Consider the following 22032-nt stretch of genomic DNA (forward strand, 5'->3'; position numbering starts at 1 on the left):
AAGGTCTTCATCTACTACAGCAGACAGTGATTTTTGAATTTAGAAAAAAAGGAAGTGTGTTCCTCCTAAACATACCCTGAGACCAACAAATTTGTTTAGACCATAACTTTGCAACAGGAGTGAAGCCTCCAGTGGCAAATTGGGGAGTGACATTATTCAGATAGCTGATAATCTGTGTGGTGGAGAGTCAGTCCCACCCCCAAGCATTCCGTGTGATGCAAGCTCTCTACTAATAGGCTTATGTATGCAAGGGCCTAATTCACATAATACTTCCCACTTAAAGGATAAAGGCAAGTGAAGGAATGTTTTGTGAATGTGGTCTTCATGCTCATAAGGCTCTTCGTGGAGGGACCTGCATCATAGGTTATTTTAGATGAGTGATGGAGGGCAGGAACAACATCTGCTCCACACCGCCAAGGTGGACAAGGGTGTATTGACTGTGTAAACTCTACAGGGGCTAAGTAAGTATGTTTTATATTGCACCCTTAGGTGCATCCATAGGCATGCCCACTTAGACGTAAGTCATTGAGACTTACTTATAAGAAACATGGCTAGAATTGGCCTGAAATTCTGTATGTTTGTAACTGGCTACAGTATTTCTTAGTCCCTGTGTTAGTTATATGCCCGTGGCTGTGTTTGGTATTAGAAGTGTTCAGCTGTTGAAGTGAATGCTTTAAAGCGGCGTCTTTCAGTTCTTCTTCAGTTTCTGATGGGAACTGCAGGCCAAACATCTGGAGGGTACCAAGTTGTGGGAGACTACTTTAAAATGGGTGTATATGTGTGTTGCAGGGGGAGAGTAAGCCTCCTTTTGTCAAATTTACTACATTTGAGCGGTCACAGAGTTTTCAAATAAAAATATCCCTCTGTTCCACTTTATGTGATCAGGCTCTAAACTTGTTATAAAGGTAACCCAGTAATCCCCTTTGACGCCTATGTAAATAATTACTGTCTAGAACCATTGCATCTTCTTTGTCCGCTGAAGAGTGTAATTATGAGTGCTACTTTTTCGTAATAGCTTTTTATTCACCCCAAAGTTAACAAACTGGAATACAAATTGTACGTGGTTTAGAGATAATCCTTGGATGAAATACGACAGCTGTTCAAAACTGAATGGCTTCACTAAACTCTAGGAAAATACTGAATTAAAAGTGCAGGGCTTTTTTTTTTTTAAAAAAAGTAATTACCTGAGTTGGGTTTTGGTTGGGATTCTAATAGATTTCAATATTAATCTGTGAACCTACCAGAAATGTGCAAATAGAGGAACAGCCGTGAAAAAAAATATGGTTCTTTTGTATATTCCCAGGTAACTGTAGTTAAATGCTACATAAAAAAGAATGGATAATGTGGCTATCGTGAGGGCAGTAAAATTTTCATAGTAAATAGAGTATGGTTTGCAGATGGCTTTTTCATGCATTATGTGCCAAAACAAAATAATGTCATGTTATATGGGATCTGACTGAAAATTCGCTATATGCGTTTCTGTGCAGTAACTTGGGATGCATGAATATCTCTGTGCTTATCCCAAAAGGGGTGCAAGGTGCCTCCAGACTATCAATATTTCATGGGAGGGATTTGAGCACGTACTGGAGCTTTAGGTTTGCACAATTTAAGTGGATTAAGAGACTAGCACAACAAATGCACTTTAAAAAAAGAAAGGGAATTTTTGTGCTTTGGAAAGTGCCAGGGAAATGCATTGCAGAGTGTGGAATGCACAAATGACTGATGGGAAGAGGTGCAAGCACCCTGCAAGCATATTAGGATGAATGTAGGATGAATGCTTGTGGTCATCGAGCCACCCCACAAACAAATAAGAATGAATGCTCAGTAAAAACTGGATATAAGCTAACTGCGACATAAGCTTTGTGCAAGCAGATTGGGAAAAATGCTCAATCAGCAGTTTGTCTGGAGGAGTCTCTAGTCTTTCACGTGTGCTTTTGTATGAGCGCGTGCAACAGATTGGTGTTTTGTACATGGTTCGTGTGAGTGTCAAGAGGCCTTCCTCCCTGTGGGAAATTGATACAGATAGCATCCCATCTCTACCGGTCTCAGTTTCCTCCCTGGTGTGTTTTTCCAATCCCCCAAAGCTTCTCCCTGCTCCTTGTTGAAGAGAACAATCACATACATCTCTTTGTACACTTAAACCCAATTCTTATCTTATTGGGACGTTATGATTATTACTTTCCTGTGGCTGAATCCTGTGCTAAGGGGCCTGAGGAATGGTTAATCATACCCAACAGATACCAAGTAATCAGATGGACGGGATACCCATGCAGCATCTGGAATCAGACTTCTTACTTGTAGCCTAAGGGTAACTGAACGGAGTTAATGATGATGGAGCAGAGTGAGGTCACTGTGAGTCATGTTGATGGTGAGATGAGATGAGACGATAGTCAGTGTTCACAAGAGCCAGAATTCCTTACTACAGAAGAGGAAGCCGTGGCGATAAAAGAAGACACTAACAACTTATCAGGAAACATTGAGCAGGCAAGATTGCTGTACTGCTCAGCTGATGTTTACCTACTTGGCAAGTTAGCTAATAGACCTTGCTGGTAGGATTCAGGTTACAGAAAGGCCCGACGGGGACAAAGAAATAATGAAAATATGTACACTATGGTAGGAATTAAGTAATAAAGGAGAAGTCATGTCTCTACCGCTAGTACTATTAATGTTTTTCATAACAGTTATGGTATATCTGTCACTATGGTCCAGTTTGAATGAATGTCACAGCGCAAAGAAGCTAACACGTGGCAGCAGAATAGATTGCATATTTTTATCTCTAACCTGGGATGGCGAACTTGTGACTTTCAACTCTTGTCAGGCCCAGCCAGGATGGCCAAAGGTTGGGGATGATTTATTTATTTATTTATTGCATTTGTATACCGCCCTATAGCCGAAGCTCTCTTCGGAATTGGGGGATTGGAAAAACATGATGGAAGTTTTAGTCTAGCAACATCTGGAGGGCCACAGGTTCCCCATCACTGCCCTATGCACTGGATTTGTCTGTACCACCTCTAGGTCTGCCAGATGTCCGTGCACGGATATTTATTTCTTTGTTTGTTAAAAAAATTATATATTACCCTCTCACAAAACACCAGGGCAGTTTGCATAGGGCTTACACACAAGAAACTGAAAATGTAATTCTTGTGATACTGTTTGTATAGCTTAGGCCTACATCCATTGACAATGGCCATATCAGAAGTAGCTCGCTAGGAGCGGAGCTGCTACGATGGCTTCTTGGCAGGTGGGTCTCTGTTGCTCACCGGGAGACAGAGGACTGAGGTGACGGGGAGGTTGGCACAGTACAAATGGACCGGCAGAAACACTGGATTGTCTCCGCTGGTGCGTTTGCACTGTACTGACCTCTTTGCCCCCTCCACTTTCTGGTAAGCAACAATGATCCGCTTGCCAAGCAGCTAGCATAGCAGCTCTGCCCCACCCAGGGAACCCCTTCTGTGCCCTATGCCATTGGCTTTCAAACATTTTTTAGTCGAACAACCCCTGTAATATGTTGTGATATTCTGCAGGACACTCACCTCTCTCTCTACCCCACTTCCATTTTTAAAAAAACCCAAAGAAAGTAAAAATTCGTAATAAGTGATTTACTAGTGGGGCCTACAACAAAATGTTGCAGGGTAGAGTGCTCCTGTTCAGGATACTCCATTCCATTTCCCTCAATACCAGTTTTCTGTCCTGTCATCCCTGCAACAATCAGTCAAAATCCTCATTGGAATATTTTGGGGGTCTACCACTTGGTTGTTGTTCTTGTACTTTTTCAAACCATGGGCTTCCCTTGAGCCTTGTGCATGAATGGTGCCGTTTTGGATACATAAGAACCGGCACTGGAACAATTGAGAGAGCTACTAGTATATATGATATAATAGTGGCAGAATTCAAAGGCACCATTTTTATGAATTAATGATTATAACTTGCAATATTACTCAAGATCATTGGGTGAAAGGAGGGGACACTGCAGTGCCTGAAGTAGGAATTTGTTACATGGAACCCTAGTTGAAAAACACCAATCTTATGCTTAACCAGGGACATCAGAAAGGTCCTCTTATGCTGGGTAGGAAGTTTTCATCTCATTCCCTCACTGGGCACAGCCTCTACATTCATGAAATTTGCTGTCCTGGCCCATCAGGTTAGGAATGCAGAAAATTGATTTTAAATGTATCTTAGGCCAGTGGTAGGATTTGTCAGGAATCATGTGACAAGGGCAGCCCTTTTAGAGAAAGACTCGCCTTCATGTCGTCTTTCCCAGTACATTAATGTCCTGAAAACTTCTTTATCTTAGGCATGCTGCCAGTGAAAAACCCTCCCAAACAAACAACGCTCTCCATTTGATCTTTTCTCACCTGCAGGCCAAGTGGTTATTATTACAGTCTCTCATAAAAGGACATGCCCAAACTAGCTATAGCAGCCAGCTGAGCCAACAAGCAGCAGTAATCATATAAAAAAAAGTTGGCCTAGATTTCACCTGTTCCTATCAGGGGCTAGCTTTAACACCAGGCGTGGATGAGACAATATTCAAGAGGAGATGCTATGCAATGGGGCCCTTGCACTAGGCAATCATGATACTAATATGTACATCCTTGTACACTGCTTGTTCCAAAGAGTTTCATATATTATACTGTCAGTCCTTACAAGAGCCCTGTGAGGCAGGCCAGTTATTATTATTTTCATTTTATGGGTGAGGCTAAGGCTAGGATCGTAGTGCAGCCTTTGGCAATCCGGTGCCCTCCAGAAATTTTGGACTGCAATTCCAATCAGCCCGAGCAAGTACAGCCACGCTGGCTGGATTAGACATGTAATTTGAAACATTTTTTGGGGGGGGCACTAGTTTGGCGAAGGCTGGGCTAGAATCAGACAATATTATTTTTCTACAATATTGACATGATCAACCCATTATTGGTATGTATCATATTTTAGGGGTGATTAGTTGGTGATCCTTAATGCATTCCTCCTTTGCTCTCTTCCCTTGAGTTGTACTCAAATAGTCTCTTGACGTTCCCCACCCTGTTGGTGGATAAAATAACTGGAAGGGCCATTTCTCCAGTGGGAGGAGAAATTGTCTTTTTCAAGTGGGCAGTAGCAGCAACTCTTGTTGGCGCCTCTTTACTAAAGACCGAGAGGGGGAACCTGTGGCACTCCACATGTTGTTGGACTACAACTCTCATTAGTCCCAACCAGCATGGCTAATGGTAATGAATGATGGGAGTCAAGAACAGAAGAAGAGCCTGCTGGATCAGGCCGGTGGCCGATCTAGTCTAGCAACCTGTTTTCACGGTGGCCAACCAGATGCCTGTGGGAAGCCCACAATCGGGATCTGAGCACAAGAGCACTCTCCCCTCCTGTGGTTTCTAGCAACTGGTAAAAAACAACATAGGATGCTCCCTTATAGTGAGTCAGACCATTGGTCCAACTAGCTCAGTATTGTCTACACAGACTAGTAGTAGCTTTCCAGGGTTTCAGGCAGGGAGTTTCTCCCAGCCCTACTCGGAGATGCTAGGGATTGAACCTGGGACCTTTTGCACACAGAGCAGATGCTTGGCCACTGAGATTTGGCCTTCCCCCCACCATTGGAGTTGGAGTCCAGTAACTTCTGGAGGGCTGCAGGTTCCTCACCTCAACTAAAGAGAATTGCTGCTGACGAAGATCGAACAGAAATATGTTTAGAATAATAGAATAGTAGAATTGGAAGGGGCCTATAAGGCCATCACGTCCAACCCCCTGCTCAATGCAGGAATCCAAATCAAGGTATTCCCGACAGATGGCTGTCCAGCTGCCTCTTGAATGCCTCCAGTGTTGGAGAGCCCGCTACCTCTCTAGGTCATTGGTTCCATTGTCATACGGCTCTAACAGGAAGTTTTTCCTGATGTCCAGTCGAAATCTGGCTTCCAGCAACTTGAGCCCATTATTCCGTGTCCTGCACCCTGGGATGATTGAGAAGAGATCCCGGCCCTCCTCTGTGTGGCAACCTTTCATGTACTTGAAGAGTGCTATCATATCTCCCCTCAGTCTTCTCTTCTCCAGGCTAAACATGCCCAGTTCTTTCAGTCTCTCCTCATATTTACTGTGAACTGCCCAGAGAGCTTCGGCTATGGGGCGGTATATAAGTACAATAAATAAATAAAATAGGGCTTTATTTCCAGTCCTCTGATCATCCTTGTTGCCCTCCTCTGAACTTGTTCCAGTTTGTCTGCATCCTTCTTGAAGTGCAGAGACCAGAACTGGATGCAGTACTCAAGATGAGGCCTAACCAGTGCTGAATAGAGGGGAACTAATACTTCACACGATTTGGAAACTATACTCCTGTTAATGCAGCCTAATATAGCATTTGCCTTTTTTGCAGCCACATCACACTGTTGGCTCATATTCAGTTTGTGATCAACCACAATTCCAAGATCCTTCTCACATGTCGTATTGCTGAGCCAAGTATCCCCCATCTTATAACTGTGCAATTGGTTTCTTTTTCCTAGGTGTAGAACTTTCCATTTATCCCTGTTGAATTTCATTCTGTTGTTTTCAGCCCAATGCTCCAGCCTATCAAGGTCCCTTTGAATTTTATATCTGTCTTCTACGGTATTAGTTACCTGATCAAAAAACAAGATAAGATTAGTTTGGCAGGATTTGTTCTTCATAAATCCATGTTTGCTCCCAGTAATCACTGCATTGTTTTCAAGGTGCTTACAAATTGACTGCTTTATAATCTGCTCCAGAATTTTTCCAGGGATTGATGTTAGGCTGACTGGTCTGTAGTTTCCCAGTTCCTCCTTTTTGCCCTTTTTGAAGATAGGGACAACATTAGCTTCCTCCAGTCATCCGGCAGTTCACCAGTCCTCCATGATTTCGCAAAGATAATAGACAGTGGTTCTGAGAGTTCTTCAGCCAGTTCCTTCAATATTCTAGGATGCAGTTTATCGGGCCCTGCCGATTTGAACTTGTTCAAAGTGATTAGGTATTCCTTGACCGTTTGTCTATCAATCTCAAGCTCCAATCCTGCCCTTTCTACTTCATGTTTCCCAGGAGGATCATAGACCCTTTTTTGGGAGAAGACTGAGCCAAAGTAGGAATTGAGCACTTCTGCCTTTTCGTTGTCATCTGTTACCATTTTGCCATCCTCATTGAGTAGCTGTGACACCATTTCTTTTCTCTGTCTTTTACTATGGACATACCTGAAGAAAGCTTTTTTTGTTGCTTTTAGCATATCTCGTTAACCTCAGTTCATTCTCAGCTTTAGCCTTCCTGATGCCATCCCTGCAATTCCGTGATACCTGCCTGTACTCTTCCTTTGTGGCCTGGCCTTCTTTCCACTTCCTGTATGTGTCCATTTTTGTTTTCAGGTCATCTGTAAGCTTTTAATGAAGCCACATTGGGTTCTTTTGCTGTTTCCCCCCTTTTTTCCTTGTTGGAATTGCTTGCTATTGCACTTTTAGAATTTTTAGAAACTCCCACTCATCTTGGACTCCTTTTCTCATTAGGGTGGCTTGCCATGGAACTGTACTTACAATTGTTCTGAGTTTATTAAAATCAGCTTTCCTGAAGTCCAGGGTGTGTGTATGGCTACTCTCAGCTTTCGCTTCTGTTAAAATCAAGAATTCAAGTATGGTGTGGTCACTTTCCCCCACAGTTCCCGTAACTGCCACTTCATCCACCAAATCATCTCTATTGGTTAGAATCAAGTCCAGGATAGCTGATCCTCTGGTTGGTTCCTCCACTTTCAGTTATCTCCAACACAAGTCAGAAATTTCTTGGAGGGGCCGTGTTTGGCAGAAGTTGTCTCCCAACAGATATTGGGATAATTGAAGTCCCCCATTACTACTACATCATGCTTCCTCGAAACATTGGCAATTTTCAAAAGTTACATTATCGTCTTCTCTTTCATTGGGTGCTCGGTAGTAGTCTCCAAGCACTGCATTCCTTTTATTACTTGCCCCTTTAATTTTAATCCAGATAGTCTTGGTGGAGCTACCAAGCTCATCTTCCTGTATTTCTGTGCAGGGATACAGTGGGGCCCTGCTTTGTGGCGCTCCGCTTTGCAGCGTTCCACCGATACAGTGGCTGTCAATTGCAGAAAGGCCCCACTCCTATGGCGCTTGTTCCAGTTTTACAGTGTTTTTCAGGTGTCGGGCACCATTTTAGACAATGTTAGTCAATGCGTTCCGCTTTACAGCAGATTTTGCTTTGCGGCAGCGGTCCAGAATGGAACCTGCTGTATGAGCGGGGCCCTACTGTATATATTTTTAACATATAGTGCGACTCCACCTCCCTTTTTATTCCTTCTGTTCTTTTTGAACAAGTTATATCCTTCAATTGCTGTATCCAGTCATGGGAGTCATCCCACCAAGTTTCAGTTATACCTATCAAGTTGTTTAGTGAATACAGTAGCTGTATGCGTGGAATGTTTTAAAGAATATACCACTTTCAAAACAGTATGTTGAATTAATTCATGTTTAGACAATATTGAGTAGGTTGTGAAACTTTGCAACTCTTACGCCACATGTTCTAATAAATATGTGTTTATTATCAATGCACAGAGTTTCTTGAATACTGCTTTATGTGTTCTTTTTGTTTGCTGTTTGGAGTGTTTGACTACTTGTGACAACCCTGCCTGTGGAAAAGTGTGCACAGATCATGCTTCATAGACTTTTCCAGCATTTTTGTAATCATGCTTTTAAAAGGAATTTATTGCAAATCTGAAGAACAATTCGACTGTGCTAATTGAAAAAAATTTATGCATTGCTGTTAATGATATAGCATTGTTTCACGACAGAATGTGTATAGAATAGTGCAGTGGGTTGCAGTGGCATTGAGTGTGGGCTTTTAGTTACCCTTTTCCTCCATTTATGTGTATTATTGATTTTATTTCACTGTTCAGGCGGTAATGGATTTATAATTAGAATACAGTCACAGTAATCAATGATGAGATTATTAGGCTTATAAATAGAACTTTTGAGACTAAGATGAGGTAATTTCCTGCTGTAACCAAGGATCAATCATTGGGGTTTTGTTGTGAATTTTTAAGTAGCACTTGTAAGATTTAAGACTGAAACGCCTTCAATGAAATAAATCCACAGGCTTACTGTTTCCTTTTTTTAAAAAATGGAAAGGACTGCTTTGCATACATAGAGCAAGAGTAGGGAAATTTTTTCAGTCTGAGGGGCACAGTACCTTCTGGGTAGACTTGTGAGGGCCACATGCCAGTGGTGGTATAGGCAGGGCCACAGACAAAGTGGGTGGAGCCACAAATGTACGTTAAAAAAATCAATTCATTTGAAATGTGGTGTTGGAGGAGAGCCTTGCAGATACCATGGACTGCGAAAAAGACAAATAATTGGGTGTTAGAACAAACTGAACCAGAACTATCACTAGAAGCCAAAATGATAAAACTGAGGTTATCATATTTGGGACATATAATGTGAAGACATGATTCACTAGAAAAGACAATAATGCTGGGAAAAATAGAATGGAGTGGAAAAAGAGGAAGGCCAAACAAGAGATGGATTGATTCCATAAAGGAAGCCACGGACCTGAACTTACAAGATCTGAAGAGGGTGGTTTGTAACAGATGCTATTGGAGGTTGCTGATTCATAGGGTTACCATAAATCGTAATCGACTTGAAGGCACATAACAACAACACAAGGTTAGTTTCTATACACACACCTCTCTATCCTTCATCCAGACAAGCAAGAGGCATTGCCAGAGTTCAAGGATACATTCCAGCCAGGAGAAAAACGTAGGAGCAGTGAGGGGTGTGGCTTGGGAAAGTTCCAAGGGCCAGATAAATAGGACTTAAGGGCGCATTTGGCCCCCAGATCTGAGATTCCCTACCCCTGCCATAGAAAATCAGTTTAGAATAGCGGATTCTATTCCCCGTCTGCTAGGGATGGAAGAGAAGTTTGGTTTGCTTTGCATTTTAATGCATACCTACCAAATTCGCTGTTCCCGAAACAGCATGCAAACGGAAATGTAGCTATCCTTTGAAATCCACACTTTTTGAAATTTGGGTTGCAAGCCTGCATTCAAAAGTATGTGTGCTAGGGAAAAGCATGCATAAAAACAAATACAGTAGTGAAAATAACATGCAAAAGTGTATTATATAGGAAAATTGCTTGCAAAAATGTATATATTAAGCAAAATTGCATACAAAAATGGATATATTAGTAGAAATGCACACAAATTATGTCAAATTTTTGTCAGGCCTTTAAAAAAACAATTGCAAACTGATGCAGGAATGTGGTGAACTGAACTTTTATTGGAAAAATGAGGAAAGGAGAGAAAGTGAAATTGATAAATTCGTCCGTCCCTGTCATGTGCACGCTCAGGGCCAAAGCAGATGTGTCTCCTATATTTCTTAACTTAATATGGGGCAGGGGAGCTCAGTTCTCAGTGTGTATTCAGCACATGGAAAGCAGAGGCTTATTCTTTCATTCTTCCACCAAAATCAGGATGGCGATTGCTCCCTGTATGGGGCTAGAAGCCTTTGGGGGGGGGGGTGTCTTTTCCCACCAAGAGTTCTAGTCCTACGTGGAGCATGGGTGGGAGAGATTGCTATTTCAATAGAGATCTGTCTGTTGGTGAGCAAAGAGATAAGCCTCCCCTTCCTATACACTGCCTTCCCAGTGAGAATTGCACCCTCCAACCCCTGTAATTACTTAAGAAAAAAACCCAAGGGGTTGTATTCAGTGTAGTACTTAAGGAGATTGTTCCGTCAGTGGAAGCAGTTCTGCTTGCCCAATAGAGTGGAGTGAGCTGGTGCAAGTTTCCCACAGGCATCTGGTTGGCCACTGTGAGAACAGGATGTTGGACTAGGTGGGCCATTGGCCTGCTCCACCAGGGTACTTGTATGTTCTAAATGAGCTCCCTTCTCTCTCTCCCCCCCTCCCGTTCTAGGGATTCTCCTGACTATCTGGAGGAGAATTGGGGAGGGTGCGGGGGGTGCAAGGGAGGAGGAGAGAAGATCCTGTTGCACTAGCGCAAGGATTTAGTTGAATATGGCCCAAGGTATGTAGCTCCCTGTTAATGTCTTTAACACACAACTGGTTCGTCCCTCATTCACGTGCCTGTGAACTTCCTTCTCAAAAGGAGCCTCCTCAAGGCATCTCTGTTTAGTCTAGTCTTACAAATAAGCCCACAGATATTACAAGCCTACTTTTACATTTTTTTTTTACTAGCCTACTGCTGGAGACTGGAGCTGCAGATCTCTGTCCCTCCTGCAGCAACTCACTGCATTTCCATGCTGGGAGTGGCAGAAGGCACTTTGCTCCTTTGTCAGCCTCCTTGGTTTGCACGCTGGGCAGAGAGGAGGAGGAATGGAGCACTCTGTGCCACCTTGACCTGTATGCAGTTCCTGGTTGTCTGTGACTACTGGGCTAGTGCTTAAATGCAAGGATGTTCTAGTTTGAAAAGGTGTCTCAGGACTGGAAAGGGTGCAAAACCTTTTGTAAAATAGGAATCAGCCCCGTGTCAGCCAGTTTGGCTCAACTGGGCATCCTTTTAAAACTATGTGCACAAAAACCCCTAAATTGCTTTTTGAATTTAGGGCAGTTTAGAAAGCAGTTTGGGATATCCTGCACTTTGGGAGGTCCTGAGAGTACAACTCATGGACACATCTGAACGTGCTTGCAGATGTTAGGCTTGTTCCTCCTTTGGATCTTGGCCAGCATATATATCCAGTTACATCCGGTTAGATGACTTGAGCAAGTATTGAACGGCTGGAGTTTCAAAGGAATGAGGAGGCTGATGATGTAAGGAAAGCAAGCCCAAAGCAAATGGCTTTCCCTCACAACCTGGCACTGTTTGCATTGTCTTCCCACCCCTTCCCCCCTTCATCAGTAGAGTTAGACGACAAAACTGGTAGCTGTGTATTTTTGTCTGCCTTTGGTAAGTGGTACATTTTGATCAAAGTACTGCCGTGGCAGAATATTCAGTAGCATCTGAAGCAGCCCTGCTTTAGCTCAACAAAAGCCGAATGTGTATTTCTAATTTGTGTCAGTAAACAGAGGACAGGCAAGGTTTCTTTGCCAATCCCCCCCCCGACCCCCAATCCCATTGATGAATTCCAGGTGTTACAGCAGGTTACTTCACTCCAGCACAAATGTTTCGTGTCCACCCACATCACTTGCCAAGCAGTGATTCTCAAACAGGGGTGAGGAACCTTCTTTGCAGCCCAAGGGCCACATTCTTTTCTGTGCAACCTTCCAGGGGCCAAATTCCAGTGGCTGGTGGGGCCAAAGACAAAAGAGGATGGAGTGACAAATGTAAATTTTACCTTTGTACAGTAGGCTGGTTTCTATGCACACACTCACACTCCTCCCTTTTCTCCATCCAGGCAAGCAAAAAGCATGATCAGAGTTCAAGGACACATTCTAGTCAGATTAAAAACATTCAAGGAGGGTGCGAATCCGGGCTGGTGAGGGCCGAAGCCTGGTGAGAGGTGTGGTTTGAGGAGAGCCCCAAGGAACAGCTAGAAAGACTTGGAAGACCACATTTCATCCCTGGGCCTGAGGTTCCCCACCACCAATCTAAAAGATGGCTGCCCCACGCAGACAGTGTGGTGTCATGGCCTTTTGATTTCTCAGTACACCTTTTAGTGTAATGAGATAGTTTGCCAGACCCAGATCCTCTCAAGTTGGAAATGGGACAAAGTAGAGGCAAGGGCAGCTGAGTGGTGTTCAGCCTGCGATGTAGGGGGTTGCGCTCCTTCTCATGCAGGGATGTGGCTGGACTTCCAACAACCATCACCTCCAGCCAGTGGTCAGGGATGGTGGGAATTGTTGCCCTGCAACATCTAGAGGGCCACAGATGCCCCACCCCCAGCAATAAAGGATCAGGTTTGTTGTCTGGAGTTGCTGTTGAATCCAGCATTGTCGCTGGTGGTTCAGATAGCCTTGGTGGCTCAGAGCACCTTTTATCAGGTTAGACCAGGGGTCGCTAACCTTTTTGGTTCCATGGGCACATTTGCAAACAGGAGAAACTGTCTGCATACACTGCAACCAAGCACACATCACAGTCTATTCTATTGGATACAATAGAATGGCTGCTTCTTTCAAGTTTTGCTTTGGCAAGGGAGAGACTGTATGGATGCCAGGGAAGGCCTCTGTGTGCCCACGGGTTGGCGACCCCTGGCTTAGACAGATATACCAAATGCAACTGGACAGATGTTAGGTGCTTCAGGGGGTTGATGGGGCTTGTCCGTTCCTCCTTGCTGTCCAGAATCCAAATGCTGACTTTCATGGAGTCCTACCGGAAACAGGCCCATATGGATCAGGCTGTAATCAGCTGGATGAAGCCGAGCTGAGAAGAGCAAGTCGAATTGGTCAGCTTTTGACAAAGTGCCCCATGTTATTCTGATTGGCAAGCTAGCTGAAAGTGGGCTGCATGGAACAACTATCAGGTGGATTCACAGTTGGCTACAGAATTGTACTCAAAGAGTGCTTACCAATGGTTTGTTCTCATACTGGGGGGAGGTAACGGGCGGGGTACCGCAGGGCTCAGTCCTGGGTCCAGTACTCTTCAACATTTTTATTAATGACTTGGATGAGGAGATGTAGGGAATGCTTATCAAATTTGCAGATGATACAAAATTGGGAGGGATAGCTAATACCTTGGAAGACAGAAACAAAATTCAAAGGGATCTTGATAGGCTGGAGCATTGGGCTGAAAACAACAGAATGAAAAGTTCTACACCTAGGAAAAAGAAACCATATGCACAGTTATAAGATACTTAGCTCAGTAATCCTACATGTGAGAAGGATCTTGGGATTGTTGTTGATCACAAGCTGAATATAACCCAACAGTGTGATGTGGCTGCAAATAAAGCGAATGCTATTTTAGGCTGCATTAACAGAAGGATAGTTTCCAAATGACGTGAAGTATTGGTTCCCCTCTATTCAGCACTGGTTGGGCCTTATCTTGAGTAGCTCTGGACACCAGACTTTAAGAAGGATGCAAACTGGAACATATTCAGAGGAGGCAATGAGGATGATCAGGGGACTGGAAACAAAGCCCTATGAGGAGAGACTGAAAGAACTGGGCATGTTTAGCCTTGAAAAGAGAAGACTGAGCAGAGATATGACAGGATCTCTTCTCGATTGTCCCAGAGTGCAGGACATGGCATAATACAGGAAGCCAGATTTCAACTGAACATCAGGAAAAACGTCCTAACTGTTAAAGCGGTATGACAATGGAACCAATGACCTAGGGAGGTGGTGGGCTCTCCAACACCGGAGGCATTCAAGAGGCAGCTGGACAGCCACCTGTTGGTTATGCTTTAATTTGGATTCCTGCATTGAGCAGGGGGTTGGACTTGATGCCTTATAGGCCCCTTCCAGCTCTATGATTGTTTGAGGTCTAGGAAGGTATAATACTCTGGAAGAGCAGGTCCGTAGTCTGGGGGTGCTCCTGGATCCATCTTTGTTGCTAGAGGCCCAGGTGACCTCAGTAGCTAGGAGTGCCTTTCACCAGCTTCGGCTGGTAAGACAGCTGCAGCCATTTCTGGACTGGGATAGCCTGACCACTGTTGTCCATGCACTGGTAACCTCCAGTCTGGATTACTGTAATGCGCTCTATGTGGGGCTTCCCTTGAGGTTGGTCCAGAAGCTGCAGCTGGTGCAAAATGCAGCGGTGAGACTGCTCACTGGTGCAGGGTATCACCAACATGTCACCCTCTGCTGAAAGAATTGCACTGATTGTCCATTAGCTACTGGGCCAAGTTCAAGGTTCTAGTTTTGGGACCAGGATACCTGAAAGACCGTCTTAGCCCATATATACCCAGTCGATCACTGCGCTCTGCAGGTGAGGGCTTCCTGCAAATACCATCTTATCAGGAGGTCCATTCTGCACAACATAGGAAACGGACCTTTAGTGTTGTGGCACCTACCCTTTGGAATTCCCTACCCTTAAATATTAGACAGGTGCCATTTCTGTTATCTTTTCAGGGCCGACTGAAGACCTTCCTCTTTCAACAAGCCTTTTAAGTTGAGAACTTATCCTCGTCTGTGTTGGAATTACTTTTTAATATGTTTTTAAACCTTCTCTTTTTTGTGTGTTTTTAAACCATTTTTAAAAAAGATTTTTTTATTTTAAAAAGTTTTTTGTTTTAATATATTTTAAAGTCTGTTTTTAAAGTGTTTTTGGTGCTTTTATTTGCTGCCCTGGGCTCCTACTGGGAGGAAGGGTGGGATATAAACCTAATAATAGATAAATAAATAAATAAATAAAATAAACCTCTGTCATCCTGGGCTCTTAGCCATGCTGGCTAGGGCTGATGGAAGTTGGAGTCCAACAACATTTGGAGGGCTGCAGGTTCCTCACCTCTGATACAAAAGAACAGTCTCCTGATAATCAAGGAAGGGAAGATTCTGGTGTGGGATGAAAAGAAATGCCAGAGGGAAAAGAGACCTTGGGCACTTCTGGTTTTATTATTGTGTTACTTATCTGGTGATTCATTATATATTTCTGTTATATTTGTGCCCTGCCTAGACAACGTTGATAATGGGCAGTATAAACACTCAATCAATTAATAAAAATAAGGTAGAAATGATTTGTAGTCAGCACATGGAAAGGCCCCCGGTTGCTTAGAGGAACAAGCAAATTCTCGTTGCTGCTTGGTAGAAGGTAGCTGACCCCCCTTACCCAGTGGTTGCACTTACAACATGGTGTGCATGTACAGACCCCTATGTTTTGGAATTCTCTCCCATTATGTAGCAGACAGGCACTGTCCCTATTATCTTTTTGGTGCCTGTTGAAGTCCTTCCTGCCCCAACAAACCTTTCAAGTGGAGATTTTCATCCCAGTCTCTATCTGTATTGGGCTGGTTTTTTTTTTAAAAAAATATGTTGTTATTGTTGCCTTTTTTATTGTTAAATCACTTTGGGATGCTTTATGGGAAGCGATTCCTAAATGAAATAAATCAATATAAAATAAGTAAGTTTTTGTTGTTGAATGGTCATCTCATTTCAGCATTCCTATCTCTGTCGTTACTGCCTATAAACTGGACAGGATTCCTTCTAACCCAATAAGTACTCTAAAAAGGGCATGTAAAAAACCAAATCCTCTTGTAAGTGAGGCTGTGCCTGTTGAAATGCTGAAGATTCCCTGGAGGCTGGCAGAGAATGCTGAATTGGATGGTAGGTGAATGCACAGGGGAGCAGGAGTTCTTGCCTGCCTTTCTCCATACACATCTTCTCCTTTAGCTGCCAGTTGCCTCTGCTCTTCTCCCTCTACTTAAAGGAGAGAAGAGAACAAAAAGCAGGTGGAAGAAGGAGGATGGTGGCTCCTGTTTTCTTGCGTGCTTGCCTACGGTCCTCTCCACTTTTCTCTGCAGTATTTCCAGCAGAGCTTTAGAATTCTGAATATTCAGAGCCTAGCTTTGCTTTCATGTAGCCAGGTTGTGGGCAGCATGGGCAGAACTCAAGCATTAGGACTATGGCACTGTTCCCCCTCCTCCCCACCCCAGTGATGGAGTGCATACAGAAGGTTCCAGGTTTATTCCCCGGAATCTCTAGATAGGGCTGGGAGAGCCTCCTGTCTGAAACCCTGGAGAGAGCTGCTGCCAGTTGGGTTCTCAGATTTTGTTGAACTACAACTCCAATCATCCTCAGCCATTTTAGCTAATGATCAGGGACTATAGGAGCTGTAGTCCAACAACGTCTGGGGAACCCAAGGCTGAAGAACACTGGTGTGAATAATACTGAGCTAAATAGTCTGATTCTGTACAAGGCAAATAGTGGAAGCAGGAATAATGATTAAAACATATGCGCAGTGTAGAAGTAGTAATTAAAGTAGAGAATTCTGCTTCGGAGGAATGAGATTTAGAGGGATGACTTTTGCAGGATAACTCTGTGGGTTAGATTCACATGGGGACGGGGTGGATAGCGTACATAAAAGTCTGAGAGGTGCATGTTTCGGCACAGACAGCAAAGACAGTTTTCTTGTTACTGGGCCACAGCTGCAGGTACTAAAACAACTACAGAAGTGAATTTTAGTCATAAACTGCCTCTTACGCAGTTCTGTAATGAGCCCCGATGGAAACATTGTCAAGGAGCAGTAAAAAGTTTATGCTGAGAAATGTTTCTCCACCAAACAACATAGGCTGTATGCTTGGCATACTTTTTATTTTTGTCGGTCTGTCAGGGAAGACTGTACCTTGGCCAAGTGTGTGTCTCATCCATGCTTGCAGGGAAGGAGGTTTTATAGCCTTTGAAATTGCCTGCAAGATGTCTGATTTACTTCACATTTGCTCCTGTTAATGGTGGTAGGTGATAGAGTTTTAAGGTGAAATATTTTGAGGTGAGGATATTTATCCTTATTCTTATTTCAGGTGCAAGGATGGAGCCGCTTCTCTGAGGATGGAAACTTGCTCAATTAGCTTGGGCCATGGTGACTCGCATTAGCTTTTATGTTAGTTTTATGTTCACCGCCCAGAGAGCTATTGCTAGTCGCGCGGTATATAAATTTAATAAATAAATAAATAGCTTAAAAAAATGAAAGCCCACCATTCTTCACATTTGCGTGCCAGGGGGCTAGTCAGAACTGGGTAAAAATCTATGAAAAAGTAAAACATTCGGCTTCTTCCTTTTCATGGGGCTGGTTCCTGACTTTCAGAATAGAGTCAATGACTTGTCAGTGATGACAGGTTTGTTGGTCTAAGTGAGTAGTTTTCAGACTCTTCTAAGGAATTCCAAGGGATTCCTTGGAAATGTGTCTTGCGTCCAAAGCTGACATTTTGCTACCTGGGGCAAATTAGAAGACTCCCCACCCCCATTTCATTTACAGAAATCAACTGGGCTGGCAGCTGAATCTTATTTCAGTCCTGGAACAGGAGAATGCCCACATCATTTTTTTTATGAAGCAGTTGCGTGTTCAACATGGTGTGTATGTACAACCCTAGTGCTACAGGGTAGGTTAGGGAGTATGTGACGCACACAGCTCTGTCCTTCAATAGGAGGGTATGGGGCAGGGGCTCAGGAGGACCAGCTTTGTGGGTGGGTGGGGGGCTTCTCTCACTTCCCTGCAGCTCATGCCCCCGAGTTGGTCATCTCAGTCTGCCTAAAGCAGCCTTTCCTAACTAGTGGGCCACCAGATGTTGTTGGACCACAATTCCCATCTTTCCTGACGATTGGCAATGCTGGCTGAGGCAGATGGGAGTTGTGGTCCAACAACACCTGATGGCCCACTAGTTGGGAAAGGCTGGCCTAAAGGTAGGGCCATCCCTGCTTGGATTCCCAATGAGATGGTCAGTCATGGCAGACAAGGTTTTCTGAATTATAGCTTGTCCACCTTCTGGAGCCGACCTGCCAAGTAGGAGCGGAACCACCGCAATGCAGTCCCTCCCACTCCCAACTCAGCCAGTCTCCCCAGAAGGATACCAAGGTCGATGGTATCGAAAGCTGCTGAGAGATCAAGGAGAATCAACAGAGTCACACTCCCCCTGTTTCTTTCCTGACAAAGGTCATCATACAGGGCGACCAAGGCTGCTTCTGTGCCAAAACCAGGCCTGAAACCTGACTGAAATGGATCCAGATAATCGGTCTCACCCAAGAGTGTCTGGAGCTGGCCCACAACCACTCATTCAAGGACCTTGCCCAGGAATGGAACATTTGCTACCGGCCTATAGTTATTAAGATTTTCTGGGTCCAAGGAGGGTCTCTTCAGGAGTGGTCTCACTACTGCCTCTTTCAGGCAGCCAGGGACCACCCCCTCTCACAGAGAGGCATTAATCACTTCCCTGGCCCAGCTGGCTGTTTATTTATCTATTTATTTATCTATTCGACTTATTAGTCTCTTATCTGGCTGAATTGTCAGCCACTCTAAGCGACGTACAAAGCAGAACATGTAAACATCAAAACATTAAGAGACTAACAATAAAAACTAACATCCCTGCTAGCTTTTATTAGCCAAGAAGGGCAAGGATCCAGCACAGAAGTGGTTGCACGAACCTGTCCAAGCACCTTGTCAACGTCCTCAAGCTGCAGCAACTGAAACTCATCCAAGAAATTGGAACAAGGCTGTGCTCTGGACACCTCGCTTGATTCACCTGCTATAACACTGGAGTCTAAGTCCTGGCAGATGCTAAAGGTTTTATCCTAGAAGTGCCTATCAAATTCATTACAGCGGGCCACTGTACACTGTACACTGGGGCCAGAGTGTAATAGCCCCCGGACAATTCTGAAGAGCTCCGCTGGGCAGCAAATGGATGATTTGAGAGTGGCAGCAAAATATTGGTTTTTTGCTGCGCTCAGCAAATTGGCAAGAGCCCAGAATTCTTCCTCATTTTGCCTAATGTGTATGTACCCTAGAACGTTTCTTTCTGTATATTTATTAAATGTGTAGCCCGCCTTTTAGGATAAAATAATCCCAAAGTGAGGTGCAATAGTGATAAAACACAATAAAAACCATGCAGCCAGCCTATCGATAAAGAATAAAACAGGCAAGAGCACATGCACAGTTAAATAGCTATTTATAAATGCAGCAACACAGATTCTGCCCAAAGCACAGGTGAATAACTAGGCCTTCAGTTGGTGCTGAAAACTTCTAAGACTTGGCGCCAACCATATCTGTGGGTCGGGTTCCACACTTGGGGTGCCTGTATGGACAACATGACATGCAGTCTTCTGCAATGCCTTTGGATTCCATGGTAGCCATTGGAAAGGGGCGACAGCTCAGGGGCAAAGCACAATCTTTGCATGCAGAGGGTCCCAGGTCCACTCCCCGGCAACTCCACTTAAAAGGATCAGGTGACAGATGATGGGAAAGCCCTTCTGTGCCGAAGTCCCTGGAGAGCTGCTGCCAGTCAGTGTAGATAATACTGGGCTAGATGGACAGATAGACATGGTACATAGGAACATAGGAAGCTACCTTATCCTGAGTCAGCCCATTGGTCTATCTAGCTCAGTATTGCCTATACCAGCCTTTCCCAACCTTTGGGTCCCCAGATACTACTGGATTACAACTCCTATTATCCCCAGGCAGCATGGCCGATTGTCAGGAATAATGGGAATTGTAGTCCAGCAACATCTGGGGACTAAAAGGTTGGGAAAGGCTGGTCTACATTGACTGGCAACAGTTCTGTAAGGTTTCAGGCAGGGTTTTTTTGTAGCCCTACCTGGAGATGCTGGGGATTGAACCTGGGACGTTCTGCATGCAAGGCAGATGCACTTCTGCTGAGCTATGGCCCTTCCCCAATATACCAAATATGGTGTAATGGTAGCTTTCTGTTGTCCTATACAATGGTTCTTTGCCAGACCAAGCAATGTAAAAATAGTTGGTTTGAGGTGAAATGTTCTAAAGCTACTGATCTCTAAGACAGGTGCAGGCTGAATATGCTAGTAGACCTCTTGATGATTTGCAGTAGATCAGTAAGGGTTTCTGACACACAGTAGCAACCACAAAAAGGCCCCCTCCTTCATATTGTTGTTGTTGTTATGTGCCTTCAAGTCGACTACGACTTACGGAAACCCTATGAATCAGCAATCTCCAACAGCATTTGTCATGAACAGCTCTGTTCAGATCTTGTAAGTTCAGGTCTGTGGCTTCCTTTATGGAATCAATCCATCTCTTGTTTGGTCTTCCTCTTTTTCTACTCCCTTCTGTTTTTCCCAGCATTATTGTCTTTTCTAGTGAATCATGTCTTCTATTTATGGTCCAAAGTATGATAACCTCAGTTTCATCATTTTAGCTTCTAATAGTAGTTCTGGTTTAATTTGTTCTAACACCCAATTATTTGTCTTTTTTGCAGTCCAGACAAATAATTCATATTAGTCTTCATATCAAGAGCATGGAAAGATTGTGAGCAAAATTCTTGTACCAAAAACAAATCCCTGGGTTGAGCATATGCTCGGCGGGGAACTCTGAGGTCATGTGATTGGGTGCTTTGAAGTCCCAAAGTTGTGACTTTAAAGCACCATGCAGGGTTTACAAAGAGCCCTGCATGGTGCCTTAAAGTGTCTGAGACTTCAGCTTCACTGCCCGTCAAGTGATGGGTGGTAGAGTTCAACCTGCTTCATGAAGCTGGGAAAAAGAGGGTTATACCTTTAGGGTTGAGAGGATAGAGCACATGATCTATGTGCAGAAACGCCCAGGTTCTCTTGTTATAAGGATCTCAGATTATTTGAAACCCGGGGGAGCCTGGGCTTGATGGACCAGTGGTCTGACTCGGAATAAGGCTTGAGCGTTGGGTCAAGCAGTTAGGAGAATGTTGGTACACATCCACACTTGGTTAGAAATCCAATGAACTCATGAAGTAGCCTTTAGAGTAGGGATGAGGAGCCTGGGGCCCTCCTGATACTGTTGAACTACACTTTCCACTCTCCTTGACCCTTGGCCTTGCTGGCAGAGACTGATGGGGTTTGGAGTCCAACAACATCTGGAGGGCACCAGGTTAGGGAAGGCCACTTTAGAGCATGGTCCGTTGTTGGTCTGTCCCTCCAGAAGAGTAGAACAGCCAAGGATCAGCGAGAAGGAGCAAGATGGGGTTGTTTATTTTATTTATTTATTTATTATTTAATTTGTATCCTGCCCTTCCTCCCAGCAGGAGCCCAGGGCAGCAGACAAAGCGCTAAAAACATTTTGAAAAAATCATAAAACATCTTAAAATACATTAAAACAAAACAGCGTTAAAAACATTTTGAAAAAATCATAAAACATCTTAAAATACATTAAAACAAAACAGCGTTAAAAACATTTTAAAAAACATTTTGAAAAACAAGAGAGGGATTTCTGATATCAGATCCCTTCTTGCCAATCACACAGGCGTGTGTCATCAATTACTGAACAAGGAACACCTGATTGTATCAGTGTATATTGCTTTAAGCCTTATCATCTTGAGTGATGCCTGAATATTACAATGATTGACGTGTGGTAAGTGCTAAAGAAGGAAAAAAACCCCAGCGGTGGCTGCATTCTGCCTCTTTTCTGCTGCTTCCTGGGCAGAGACATGGTTGGGACATGACAGTATTGGTTTCCATTATTCTGGGGCCAGGCTTGTTAGTTCCTTCCCTCCCCACCGCACTCGATGCCACCAACTCGAG

The 22032-nt window shown here is 43.9% G+C and overlaps 1 protein-coding gene across 2 annotated transcripts in view; it reads left to right on the top strand.

The window, feature by feature from the left end:
• The window catches only part of KIF26A (kinesin family member 26A), a 211066-nt gene that overhangs the window by 76905 nt on the left and 112129 nt on the right, over positions 1 to 22032 (top strand). The window lies entirely within an intron of this gene.

Source organism: Rhineura floridana, chromosome 2, assembly GCF_030035675.1.
Source record: "Rhineura floridana isolate rRhiFlo1 chromosome 2, rRhiFlo1.hap2, whole genome shotgun sequence".
NCBI classification, from domain to species: Eukaryota; Metazoa; Chordata; class Lepidosauria; order Squamata; family Rhineuridae; genus Rhineura; species Rhineura floridana.